Source organism: Opisthocomus hoazin, chromosome 17, assembly GCF_030867145.1.
Source record: "Opisthocomus hoazin isolate bOpiHoa1 chromosome 17, bOpiHoa1.hap1, whole genome shotgun sequence".
Classification (NCBI taxonomy): Eukaryota; Metazoa; Chordata; class Aves; order Opisthocomiformes; family Opisthocomidae; genus Opisthocomus; species Opisthocomus hoazin.
Genome location: NC_134430.1, coordinates 5,159,928 through 5,174,575, shown reverse-complemented (window position 1 = coordinate 5,174,575; position 14,648 = coordinate 5,159,928). Strand labels below are relative to the sequence as shown.

General features: G+C 46.7%; 1 long non-coding RNA gene across 1 annotated transcript in view; it reads right to left on the bottom strand.

The window, feature by feature from the left end:
* The window catches only part of LOC142363449 (uncharacterized), a 30,769-nt gene that overhangs the window by 13,548 nt on the left and 2,573 nt on the right, over window positions 1–14,648 (bottom strand). The window lies entirely within an intron of this gene.

The window sequence follows — 14,648 nt, the reverse complement described above, 5'->3', positions numbered from 1 at the left end:
AGCACATATTTTCTTTCCTCACAGAAAAGCAGCAGCTATTTGACATTCCATTCCTCAAGGTGCCTAGCTCCCGCTGCACTAACACCACATCTCTGAATGATGGATTTCTGACTGGCACTATCCAAATAAAGTGAGCCGCCAGGCTTTCCCAGAATCATGAAATGGCCACATCCAAGAATCTCAAAGGCAAGTAAATAGCCTCCTTTTAGAGATGAGAGATAAACAACTATTCAGCAGAAGCTCTGAAGACAAGGTTTGACCCACATCCCTACATTTTCACTAGCAGCTGGTGATCTAGGCTATTTTCCAGCCTCATGAGATACGATTTTTTTAATGCTAGATAACTATCTTGTGAAGAATAAACCTCAATTTAAAACCACTCTTTTAAAAAATTGAATCTCAAGTTTTCTATACCCTACTCCTTTCTTTATTCTAGACCATTAGGGACACCCATGCTGATACAAATGGGAAGACTCAAAAGACAACATAGCTACACTACAGTGAAACAGGTACAGTCATTTTCATGAGATTATTCCCACTGAATATTCCTAGTTTGATTTCCAGTCACACAAAACTATCTGGTCTCTTCACCTTGACCTCACACACTCTCCTTCAGGTGCTTCTTGACATGTTAACGACATATATGACTTTTTAAACTGAACTGTAACTTCTCAGGATTAGCAGGAATGGGATCAAATGGGAACAATCTGCTACTACTTCATTAGCGGGGATGCGAGTTGCAGTGAGTCTGAGACCAGAAGGAAATGATAAATGATAATGTAGACGGATTATAAATTCCAACAAGGGATCCTGGAAAAGCCTCAAGAAGGAGTAAAAAATGAAGCAGAAGAGAAAAGTCTGTTCTGAGGAAATGCTGGTGCCACCTTGTTGTGTTTCTGCGGCCCATATGTGGATCCAGATATTTTTACATCAGCACCTGTCCAAGATGCATCCCTCCTTGCAGATGTCCCCTCCACAGGAAATTTCCATGGACACACTAATTCACAGCTGCCTGCAAAATGCTTTGCTGTGTCTCTGGGATGCCCCTAACCCATAAAACACGATTTCAGAGCATGGCTAGAAAATCTTGTCACTTCCCAGGCCAGTACGCAGTGTTCAGGTGTAGCAGGAATGATACGGTTAATTTGCATAGTCCCACTGAGAACTACCTCCCAGATTTTTACAGATCTAGGCTTTGCATTTTCATTTTTACGATAGGACAATCAATTGGCTGCTTTGGATATGGAGAAATCTGAAAGTGGTTTCCAGATTTACAGTGGGAGAAAACAACAGCATGCCCTTAGGGCCAAGTCTCTCAGTTGTTCCCACCTCCCACCTCAATTTAACTTCTGCAAAAGGAAGTCAGTCCATCAGTCCAAGGGAACATGTATTTCCTTCCCATCTGCACGCTGTAAGACTCGACAGCAGCGTGCAGAATGGAGGACGAAGGGAGCACCTTACACAGCACAGCCAAAGCACCGTGGCCTGACCCAACTCCTCCTTTTACTGCTTTGATCCCAAGTCCTCTGCCTCCTGTCACACTCACACCGGAACCGCACTCCGTTCTCCAGTCCTCCACTCCGCTAGCCCAAGCCACCTCACACAGCTATCACTGTGCCTGAAATATGAATTGCCGAGTAACAGAGCCAAAAAGTTGAACGCACAATGCAGCAACAAGATAGAAAAGCATTTCTTGTGAGAGAGGCCAAGCCTGCTCCCCTGTCATCTCTGACACACCCAGCCAGCCTCTTTCTCTCTTTGCTTCACTTCCCATTTTCGCTGGTAGCCAAAAAAGTTCTGTCTTGTCACAAGCTGACCTTTCAGTTGAACTTCTCAGCCCCTCCTCGTCTTCTGAAGCATATCAAAATAATTATACCAATACTGAGCATTTACCTATTCCAAACACAGTGCATTCCAGCCACAAAGCACCTTGCAGAGTTTAAAAGCTTGGCCACAAACCCCCAGGGAAGCACCTTGCCATCCCTGACCTCAATGCACAACAGGAGGAACTGCAGCACAGAGGAGAGAGGCAACTTGCTTGAGGCCACACAGCAAGCCCGCAGCCGAGCCAAGAGCAGGAGGCAGCTCTGCTCACTCCCCTCTCAAACCGGCCGGTGCTTTTCCATCAGCACTGAGCAGACAGATATTCCAGTGATCTCAGTGAACAAAGAGGGCCCTCTCCGAGCTGCCGCCTGCTGCCATGTGTTTCCCTGCTGTCAGTAATTATCCGCGGGATTCCCAACAAGGACCTCCAGTCACTGGCCACATCTGCTGCAGGGTTTCTCGAGGGGTGAGGACAGGCTGTTTTTAGCCTTTTGTTTATTTGGACAAGTTCACTGCTTGGCAGGAGCGTTCCCCCCCTGCACACACATACACACCCCCACATGCTGTTTCGAGCCAGGGAGCAGGGGACCTTCCGTCCCACACAGGCTGCTTTGTAAGGGCCTGCTCTGCAGGAGGCAGTTCCTCCCTTCTCCCCGGAGCCAGCTGCTAAAAGCAACGCTGTCAGACAAAAGATTTCAGCGATCAGTCAGGCTGGGAAGCACAGGGACTGCTGTCCCCAGTCAGCCCCCAGACCATTGGCCCGATACACCCAGCATCCCGCTGCTGGCAGCAACCACCCGCCCTTGACATGTCAGAGGAATGCCATTTCCCCTTCCTTCCGCAGATGCGCCCAACCTGCCGTGCAAGGCCTGCTGTGGAGCGCAGATAAAGGTTTCCTTTCCATACAGCCAACAAAACAGGAAAGACTGAGCTCCTGCTGTCCAGTTGTGTCCCCAGAGTCCCAAATACTGGTTTCAGATAGAGCCAAGGTGATGTGCTCAGAGTTGAATGAGTTCAAGCTTCCACGTGGACCAAACAGGGCAAAGACCCAAATTCAGAGATGTTGCAGGATGTTGGAAAATTCCCAGATCTTGGATCTGTTCAAGAGGTGAACCTTCAAACACAAGCATCACATGGGATCTGTGCTGTGCTGAGTGGTGGGGACACTATTATCACTTAAAAGCCCTTACAGGTAGGATGCTCGTCAGGGTGCTAGACTGCCAGCCCTGTTTACCAGTCCGTTACAGGATCCAGTTCTCCTTTCACACACAGTAGAGTAGGACAAGGCTCAGACAGAAATAAATGAGAGCACACAAGACCAAGCCTGACAGAAGGAGATGATTCACACAGCAGCAGTGACCATCGCCCTGTCTTCCTCCCATAAGTTTCTACCCTGCTCCAAAGCTCTCTCTCTGGTGCTCTCACTGCTACAGTTACCAGCAAAGAAATTGGCTAAAAGGCAAAGGAGAAAACAAAACTCTGAGATGTTGTTTCCTCTGACAAATAACAAAAACTCAAAGGGTCAGTTCGTGGGCCTTCAGGGAACTCAAGAGCCCTGTTTCCCTCTCATCTGCTTGCCAGTTTAAAGTGGATTCATTCACATTCACAACTAAACCCTTCTAATTACAGGTTTAGTTCATTTGCTTCTACAACAACCTATTTGGAGATCTAGGGATGACTTGAAGCACTGAATTCCAAACATCTCCAACTCACTGAACAAAGACGTGCAGGATTTATGCAGTAATGCACAATTAGGGAGCAATGCTTTGTCCAGTGCTCAATATGAAAAGGCTGGCCCCATTTAGGGATATTCCAGGAGTATTTTGCAGCTCTAAGCCTTATCTCACTGGGTGGGACCCTAGCTGATATCAACAGTTCACTGGGGCTAAGCAACCAACAGATGGACACAAAATCTGACCCCTAAGGAACACTCACGTGCTGCAGGCTTTGGTGCTGCCAGTTCATTACCAACAGACTTCCCAGTAACTCTTAGTGACTTCTGCAGCAGCGCTGCAAGGTCAGGGCACGCTTCAGAGTTGTCAAGATGACACAGCAGTGAAGAGTGAAACGAAGGTCAGCAGAGACACCAGGAGAAAGGAAGCCTCATTAGGGTTCGAGTTTGGCCCCAGGAGGGAGCTGCAGTTGCTCTCCCAGGCCTTAGGAAATCAATAAAAAGAGAGATTCATAAGAAAAGAATGACTTTGATCTCCCCCTCCTCAGCAGCAGTACGCCACACAACAGAGAGGAAGGGTGAGCAAAGCGAGCTCACAGCCCAGGCACCCAGTAAAGGGAATTGATGGGTCCAGACCGAGACAGCAACCCCAGGTTTGTTCACATTGTCCAGGGTTACGGGTTCTCGCTCCGACTCTGCGCTGGAAACAACGCTAGCTTGTGTTCAGGGTGGCTGCTCAGAGCTCATCTGCTGCTGCAGCTATTGTTCTGCGTGACAAACACAAAGCCTACGGTAAGTGAAATTACATGTTGGGCTTATTTTTAAAAGCATTAACATTTGAGGAAAACTAGGAACTCGTACCACTAGGAACTCGTACCACTTCGGGCTAAGTCTGAACAACAGAGAAAATAAACCAGAACAGGCTTCATGCACATACTTTTCTATGAAGAAAGTTGTTTACAATACATATTGCACTCCAGAATAAAGCTGGGATAAACAAAGTTGAACTCTTACTGTTCTCTGTCCTCCTTCCTGTGAAAAAGTCTTTCCAAGAGAGAACCAGCCCACCATCTACTCACCCCACAAGCCCCATTTAACTCCTTGTGAATATCAGAGCAGACACTGTGGACAGTCTTCTCACCCCGTGCGCTGCTCAGCTGTGCTAGTGGTTCCAAACACTCCTGGCCTTCCTTCGCCAGACAAAATACAGCTTTCTCCAAAGACAGCAGAACAGCTTGCCTATACGCCAGCCACAGATCTCTTCTGGTAGGCAACAAGCACCAGCAACTCCAGCAGAAAGCAGGAGAAGATGAAGTTGTCAGTTTGCAGGGAGCGCTTGGCACATTTAAAAACCGGGTCTTCTCTTCCCTGTATCTGAATGCTTGTACCCCAGAGATTTTATGAGAACACCTTTATGAGTTCCCCAGTAACTACCAAAACGTTGTTACCTGTTGGACCGTTAGTCAGACACATCCAATAGTCATTCTAGGCGGATGACCAGGTCCTTTCCTACATTAGCACACATTGTCATGTTACATAAAGACATGCACTTTAAACAATGAAAAAGAATGCACTGATTTTTGTCCCAAGAAGGACTTGGGGGTGTTCACTGATGAGAAGTTCAACATGACCCTGCAGTGTGCACTCGCAGACCAGAAGGCCAACCGTGCCCCGGGCTGCATGCCCAGCAGCATGGGCACAGGGCGAGGGAGGGGATTCTGCCCCTCTGCCCTGCTCTGCTGAGACCCCCCGGGAGTCCTGCGTCCAGCTCTGGAGCCCTCAGCACAGCACAGACCTGGAACTGTTGGAGCGGGGCCAGAGGAGGCCCCAGCAATGATCTGAGGGCTGGAACCCCTCTGCTGGGAGGAAAGGCTGGGAGAGCTGGGGCTGTTCAGCCTGGGGAAGAGAAGGCTGTGGGGAGACCTTATTGTGGCCTTTCAGTACCCAAAGAGGCCTGCGAGAGACTTTTTACAAGGGCATGGAGTGAGAGGACAAGGGGGAATGGCTTCAAGCTGGAAGAGGGGAGGTTTAGATTAGCTATAACGAAGAAATTCTTCCCCATGAGGGTGGTGAGGCCCTGGCCCAGGTTGCCCAGAGGAGCTGTGGCTGCCCCCTCCCTGGCAGTGTTCAAGGCCAGGTTGGATGGAGCTCTGAGCACCCTCATTTGGTGTAAGGGGTCCCTGCCCCTGGGGACACCCAAACCATTCTACGATTCTATGAATGCAACTGTTTAAAGTAAGTCCTGCATATTCAAAAATCATAGAATCGTAGAATGGTTTGGGTTGGAAGGGACCTTAAAGACCATCCAGTTCCAACCCTCCCACCATGGGCAGGGATACCTTCCACCAGGCCAGGTTGCTCAAAGCCTTATTCCTTCTGAAACCTAGTACTTTCCAGTCTCCACATGACCTTTTTTTCCCCGCAAGCCTAGAGCCAGTTTGTGAGCTTGTTGACCATGGCAGAGCTTTTAGGCCCAACAAATAGCAGAGCTCTCTACCCAGTGACCAAACACTGAAGACACAAACTGTCTCCTTGGATACAAACACCCAACCACACACGTCTTGCTCGCTCCTGCAGCCAAGACTCACTTTGAGGTCCTCATGACTTAAAGCAGGGCAAAAGAGAGCTTCTCTTGGTCCGGCCTAGCCTCCAGTTGCACAGGCATTCATTTCAGTAGAAGCACTGGCTTAAGCAGCTCCCATATTTCCACCCCTTGCCACCCTCTCACTGTCTCTACAACTCGTTTCTGCAGCCGAAATGTGGATTAGGGAACTGACCCGAAACAAAAATAACCTAACAGAAAGAACACCAAAAAAGGGTGGATTTTGTTCTTTTCTCTTTCTGAATTAACTCCATAGCTAGGAAATCACACAGTCCCACAAAAGGTACAACGGGATGAGAGAGGGGAACAGCGCAAGCACAGCCAACCATCAGCCATAGCAAGGAGAAAGTGACTGTGTTCTGGAAGCACGCTGCTGCTGAAAAGAAATACTTGTGAAACAAAATCCTTCACTGTGCTAAGCCTGCCCCAGTTTAGAGCTATTTGTTTTGCACTGGAGACTCAAGAGCCTGTCCACTTCTGACTGAGAGCCTTCCATAAAGCGAAATCCCCGCTTGGCTGCCCACTAGCTCGATCGGATCACTCTACCGCAGTACTGCCACATTCTTGGGTCCGTCTCCGACTACTTTGAACAAAAACAACCAGAAAGTCTCAACTGGAGAAATAACTTCGTCGACAGAAGAAGAAAAACATAAACCTGTTAATGTAACTATTGCTATTAATATTCTTTAAATACCCATGCTGGAACTCGGGTAAGGCCCACAGGAAGGCGAGAGGCAAGCTCCAGGTCCTTGTGGTTCACGAGAATTTCCTGTCCTGTCAGCGCGTGTTTCCTCCGCTTCAGGGAGGGATGGCGGCCCAGGCAAACGGCATTCCTTCTGCTCACCGACCACGGCATCGGCCGAAGGAAGGGGCGGCCGAGTAGCTCTAATGCTGACAGATGGCGATTTAGGAACTGAACCGCTGGGAGACCCAAGCCAAATCAGACCTGGGGCCTTGGGGATACTGGTGGTAACTCCAGCAAGGCTATGCAGCTATTACTCAAATTAATTCTGACCTTTCAGAATCAAATCTGCTTTCCTAAGGAAGCTGTATCCAGCAGGGTGAGGAGCGTTTCTGCACCCCCGGGGACCATCAATCGCATGTACTGACCAAGCGGGTGATTCCCCACCCTCGCCTCGGCAGCTGCCTCTCGGAGCGCTGCGTGGAGCCACGGCAGCCTGCGGGATCACACGTTGCTGCTGGGGAATCGGCAGCGAGTCCCTTGAGCCCTCTGTTTTCATAGCCCAGCAAGAAAACACTCCCCATCATGTTCTTTTTCATCAGCAGACAAACTTCTGGAAATCAGACCCTTTTCAATTAGATGCCCACACATGGATTTAGGAATCTGGGCAATCAGGTTTGTAAATTATTAAGGCTGGAGTTTTCAAAAGCATTTGAAGCACATGCTTGTGAAAATCCATCCTCGAGGTGCTGTGGAAATGTTCTTTAATTAGCACACGCAATTTGTGAGGTTGAATTATTTCCTTAGCCCCATTTTATAGATGGGAAAGCCAAGGTACAAATGAGGCAGCATGTTTCCCAAGGCTACATAGCGTGCTAGTGCCCGAGCCAGAAACAGACCCTACCACTTCTGACTCCTAGTTTCTTGCTCTAATTACCAGAAAATTCCTCTCCTCTATGGCACAGCCAACTGGTTCCAATAATAAATCCAAGCTGTTGCAAAGATCAAGTCCATTTTTTCACCGCTTAACCCAAAAAAACATTTAATTCTCAAAACACAGGTTTGGCTTTTCACCAGAGGAAGGATTTGTTTTTCATTATTCATCTGTTTTTTGGTTTTTTCCTCTCTCTTTTTAAAAGCCAAACATTCAATCACTCTGTTCAACGTAGAGTTCCTAAGCTAGGAGCACTGCAACTATCGTTACCCTATAAATCTTCATTATTCTTACTATAAATACACTTCTGTATTTTTCATTTTGTTATTTTTATGACTAAATATGGCACCTTTAGCAAACCTCAAAATGCTTTCCAAAATTAAGAACTTTGAATCAAATCCTGTAGTCCTTATTTCTGAGAAGCAACGCTTTTCAAAAAATTCTAACATTCCTTGGTCTACATCCAAAACAATAACATTAACCTATAGCTTTTCAACACTACTTTAATTATGCCAGTCTACGGTGGTAAAGATCATACTGCCTGACTTAGACACAGTCAGACTGTCATAATGGTACCTTACATTGCCTATTCCTGTATGGGAATAAGCCAAATCAGGATAAAATACATATATTTTTAAACTGTGCCCACTCTAGCTATGTCAGAAGAAAAGATCTGCGAAGAAGCTTTAATGTTAACAGGTACTTCTCCTGGCATGTACAGTAATCACTGCTGGGCTAAAAAGAAGATACGTGCACACAAGAACGACATTCGTCCTCTTTTAAAAAAAATAGCAGGATATTATTTCCAGCTTTGCTTCTTTATTTATTTGTTTTCCTAACCCAGAAATTCAGATTCTGTGGAGGCTGGAAGGTTCTCAGATGCGTAGAAAGTCACAGAGTTTATGAGTGTAAAGACTGATCCACTGAAAGGAGAAGCAAATGTTAATTAGATCCTTAAACTCTGTTTCTCATTCCTTGTTTGGCACAAATGAGTAATTAACATTGTGGAGAAACGATGCTTTTGTTAAAGAACTAAATCCCACAGACTCTTCCCACCTTGTCCAAAAACCAGTAACTCACTATAAGTAGGAGAACAATAGGGCAGTTAAAGTGACTGAATCCATCTGCCTTCTACCTCTGCTGCCCCTGTGGAACTGTATCTGCTGACAAATCAAAGACCAGCTCACTGGTCACACTTCTCAGCTGCATCTCGCAATAATACCTGTGAGCCTCAACGTGGAGGAAACAATCGACCAAGATTTGCAGTTCTTTACCAACAGGACCGCGATTCCGCTGTCAGCAGCGCCCTGTGACGTCCCGCATATTCTCCTTCACCCTGTAAGATGGGGTTGCCCGCAGTTAATTTTCCAGTACAACAACCGGAGGCAACAGGGCTTCACCATGGGCAGTGGGAACTTTAGAACTAGACACCTTTATGGGCCTTTCGGCTGTATTCCCTTAGGTCTAGAGCCTTGTCCTGACCTCAGAGGCGTAAGCTCCGAAAGCAACCGCTCAATGGAGTTGTTCACCGTGTGCCAGCTGCAGTGGTGGTGGCCCTGTTAGCCTCTCTGCTGCACCACAGAAGGAAATTAAGAATTTTTTCCTGGATGCTTTTGTCGTGGATGCTAGCTCTCTTTCATCAAAGCCAAAGGATACCTGGAAAACTGCTTCAGAGGATTTCAAATTATCTCAATTTATCTTCAGTACCAAGAACACTAAAATAGGAGAAACTGGCTGGGGTGAAATTTAAAAATCGAAAAAACAGACAAAACGTTTGCTGCAAAACTCCAGCCTATGAAAACCCTCACCTATTGAGCTTTTAGGCTCAAAAAGAGGGAACTTCTGCCTGCCATTAAGTTTGCTGGCATTCACTAAAACAAGAGCAAGCTCAAGAAAAGTCTTCTCATTGCATTTCTGCCCCCGTACCAAGACCTGCTGAAAACCTTATGAACAGAAATCAGTGAACTACAGTTTACTTCTAGAACCGTGCTACCCCAAGCCAAAGAGTTCAGATAGCCAGGCTTTATCCTCTTTAAACTTCGGAGGAAACTCTTCCAGATTCACAGCCCAATTTCCTGATGCATGTTCTTTTGGAATCAGAGAAGCAATCTAAACATTCAGCTGATTTCCCTGAAATTTTCAGTGATCAATCTTCTCTGAAAAAGAAGCTCTTATTAAACAGTACAGCTGGCAACCAAGAAAAGATGCAAGTGGCTACAGGCCCTCTGCTTACTGAAATAATCAGTTCAGCTGGCCTCTTTGGAGCAGAACGTTCCCTCCCTGACCCCCAAGAGGGATACTGCTCAAATCCAGAGAATTTCAGGCATTTGTAGCATTTACTACACCCAGATACCCTCAGATTAGCCTTACAGATTTAATATACCCTGCAGTACGCAGGGGATCCCACCCTGGAAGAGGTGCAAATATCATCTTCTCTCCCTTCCCTCTCCTCATCCATTAGGACTGGTTTATTTTTTTAAATATAAGGTTTAGATCCTTAGAAAATTCCCTTGAGATTATCTACCTAGTAATCGTAACTGTAATGGTCTCATCCACAGAAATGGTCAGGTTTTGGTTTATTCTGCACAGTCGGTTCCAGTGCTACATGGTAAACCGGAAAAATTACTGGAGTCAGCGGGAGATTTGCACATGGCATCAATATTTCTGCAAGCCGGCTCCCTGTATGCGAACACACCTCTCCCACCCGTTCCAATTTGCTGCTTCTCAACATCACTGGATCTTGTTCCAAGCACAGAGGAAGAGCAATCTTTCCCACCCCTAAACAAACGATCCAGTCCCCCCCATGCATTATCAAGCATATGTATACCTCGTTCAGAGGGTTCTCTGGTGTACTTATAAAAACCACACAGAAATTCCCATATGAAGCCTATTGCCTAACAAGAAACCTCCTGCAAAAACCTCACTGAAATGTGTTTTGCTGGTAGTTCAGCAGCCTTCCTATCCTGCCCACAGCAGAGTTAGAGGAGAACAGATTCGGCCCTCTTACCTTTCACTCACTGGAAGACTGTCCTGAGCAAACCCTAGACTTCATCTTTGATTTCTGGATTAAATAAATCCAGCTCCTTCAGCTTCCTCCCCAGGTCCAGAGTTTTAGACCTCTGGTTGTTGTTCTTGCTCTCCTTTGGTCTCCAGTGTGCTCTCCTCTTTCTTAGTGCTCAAAGCTGGGAGCACCAATGCCTACCAGCATGGCACGATTAATTACACCCGTGCCTTACAGGACTTTCCTGCTAATGCATGCCAGAATAAAATTAGTCTTTTTTCACAAAGCACCAACTGCTGAATCATATTCAGCTTGTGGTCCACTAAAACCTCTGCATCCTTCTCTGCTTTCCCACCACTGAGCTATTTCACAGAATCACAGAATGGTAGGAGTTGGAAGGACCTCTGTGGGTCACCCAGCCCAACCCCCTGCCCAAGCAGGGTCACCCAGAGCAGGCTGCACAGCACCGCGTCCAGGCGGGTCTTGAATATCTCCAGAGAAGGAGACTCCACAACCTCCCTGGGCAGCCTGGGCCAGGGCTCCGTCACCCTCAGAGGGAAGAAGTTCTTCCTCGGGTTCAGCTGGAGCTTCCTCTGCTTCAGTTTGTGCCCATTGCCCCTTGTCCTGTCACTGGGCACCACTGGAAAGAGCTTGGCCCCATCCTCCTGACCCCCACCCTTCAGATATTTATAAGCATATATTAGGTCCCCTCCCAGTCTTCTCTTCTTCAGGCTGAACAAGCCCAGCTCCCCCAGCCTCTCCTCATAGGAGAGATGCTCCAGTCCCCTTACCACCCTCGTAGCCCTCCGCTGGACTCTCTCCAGTAGCTCCCCATCCCACCCTTTATTTATAAACCCACTCTGGTTTTCCTTGCTGTCGGAACAGCCGTCTAGGAGAAGCCAATATACCTTTTCCAGACTTGTAGGAAGAAATGTACCAACACTAAATGCTAATTCAACTGCACAAGCTCCTGGAGAGACAGAAAAGATGAGCAAGCCCTGACAGTTCTCTTAGAAGCCTCCTGGTTGGTTCTCCAGCAGCACCTCAGCAAGGATACAATTTGTAACTGCTCCAGAAATAAACCCATGAGTCCCTCACATGCCACAACTACATACATGTTATTTTTCTGATTAATGACCATTTGCGGGGCTGCGCAAAAGACATTTCCAGCAATCTCCAGCCACTGCTATGTTTTCAGTTTCGTTTTCAGGCTGCAGGTAGCAGACAGCATCAAGCAGAGCTGGATGTCACGTAACTGGGACCAAATCATCACACGCTTCTGCTCTTCCACCCAGCACCCAGCTTTGCCACTGCTTCATGACACGGGTGTGACACTCCACCCAATCCCAGATTTTAACTTACAGCAGCGGAGTACAAGAGACGCACGCTCAGTGAAGATTAAACTGAACACTTCGCACGCTGTTTGGAGCTTGGTAAGACTGAAACCTACAGAAAGTGCTGTTATCTGCATTTTACAGAAGGGACTAAGAGAAACGAACCCCTATTTAGCCCCTTAACTCCAGGCACCTGCTTGAAGTGCTTCAATTAGAAGCCTAAAGCGAAGAGCAGATCTTCTCCCATGTGTGCTGCACCACTCCACACACACATAAACTAACCCAGCTGCGTGCTGTGGAGTGCAGCAGAGACTCATGCAAGCTGCTGCAGCAATGACTGCCCAGCTGGCACCTTCCACCCATGCTGTATCCAGGACGGACACCCAGACAAGTCCATCATCTCTCCCCATTCACACGTGGTGCATGTGCCCACGTTGCACAGCCTCCACCTCCTCCCTTGCCAGCTGATGCCCTGTGCCTTCCCCTGCGCTGGCTCCACTGAAACAATGCATTTGCAAGAGCTCAGGGTTTGCTGTTGCCTTGAAATCGGTCAGTAACAATTTAAACAGACTGGAGCTTCTGTTTTCAGCAACATCAGAAGTGTTTGTACCAAGTCATGAGCTGAACTGCTTCTGGAGTTACACAGCATGCTCACTGATGGGGCGAAAAAGCTTACTTATTTATTTCTTTTACCTTAAAACATCACTGGCATAAGATCCCACAACTGACACTGTATGGACTACAAACATCCTGGCAGATACCCCAAGAAGCTACTCTCAGTTAAATATCCCAAACCAGGTTTAAGTCTGTCCCATAGCCTCCTTACAGAGGATGTAAACAAACAAGCCCTACCAGCTAGTAAATTATTACTGCGAACATCCGGACCACTCTTATTTGACCTATTGACATTTTCATAAATTCTCTGAAGGCAAATTCCCTGTAGTACCAAGGAAGAAAATAACATTTTTTCTTTTTTACCCATTCCTGGTAAGAGACATCGACAATCCAAGGTGGCCCTTGCTGAGTTGTGGCTTGGTGGAACACAGCGGTCTATTATTTGATCCCTGTGGGCATAGATGAGGCCTCCAAAGAAACTCCCTCAGAGGAATGAGTAAGGACATCCCTCAGCGAATATATGAAGTGGATAAAAACTACAGAGGAATGGGGACCGACTGGTGGTGTGGGAATGAGGAAGAACTTCTTCTCTCTGAGGGTGACGGAGCACTAGAACAGGCTGCCCAGGGAGGTTGTAGAGTCTCCTTCTCTGGAGATATTCAAGACCCACCTGGACAAGGTCCTCTGCAGCCTGCTGTAGGTGACCATGATTCAGCAGGAGGGTTGGACTAGATGACCCACAGAGGTCCCTTCCAACCCCTACCATTCTGTGATTCTGTAATCGGAATGCAAAACCAGCAAAGGGAGCACGTATGCTCATAGAGGGGAAGACTGACAGACCTGGGAATTAATTCCTCTAGCCCTGCTTGCTCGCTGACGTGCATAGGTATTCTCCATGCTAAACTCTATGTTGTTGCCCACAGCCACCCAGCTCAGAAGCCACTCGACCTTGAAAGTTGTTCCTTCAAAGAAACAGGAACAGAGTGTCCTTGTCCTATTCAGTCTTGGATTTGTTGGGGAATCTTACCTAAACTCACAGTACCAGAGCAAGAAGAACATGGGACTACCACATAAGTTTTTTCACTTTTTCTTAAATACAAGGCAAGAGAGAACATCAGGTCTCTCCCACTGCCCTCTGCTGATATACAACAAACTGGGTCTGGATAAGTAAACTGGCAGGCACATATGTATCAATAATGAGCTTTTACTACCACTTCCTTCAAACATGCCACTGGTAGCTAGAACTCAGTCAGAAATTATTTTTACTTGCTGTGAGATCAAGGTAGGAACAAGAAGTCTTATCAATAAATAAATAAGAATGTCAAGTCTACAATAATTTGTAAATACTACATTGAAAAAAAAGATCCCAGATCTCTACATCACTTCAAGCTGCATTATCTTCATCATATAAAAAAATGGTTTTGATCAAATTTTAAGACCTACCATCTCATGCAATAATGGAAACCAGATTTCATTGCATATTTTCTCCTGTATTACTTAAATTACTTTCAGAACCTCAGAAGCCATTCCAAGCTCAAAGTTTTGGTTTATGCATCTTTTTTTTTCAATTTTATTTATTATTTCAATTATCCCTGGCCAATTTCATCCCTGATCTCAGTTCATTTGCTACAGTTGTCTAAGATGGAGGATGGACTTGGCGCCTGTGAGACCAGCAATGGGGAAGGTGCTAACACAGTAACATGCAGTACCAAAGGCTGAAAAACTATTTGAGTTAGTTTCAAGCTGAAGCTAAAAATAGCAAATTCAAATTAAAATCTCCCAGGCCAGATTCTCATGCTCAAAACCATTAATTTCAAAAGCTGAGACCACTCAGGGCCTCCTCCCAGGAGGTACTGAGTGACCCTTAACTCCAATCAACATTACTGAGAGCTGGAAAAGCTCTGAAGCTCACAGGCTTGGGCCCTCCAACAAGCTAAGCTCCTTGTGACCAGCCAAGAGACAGACTGCCCAGCCCTGCACGGGA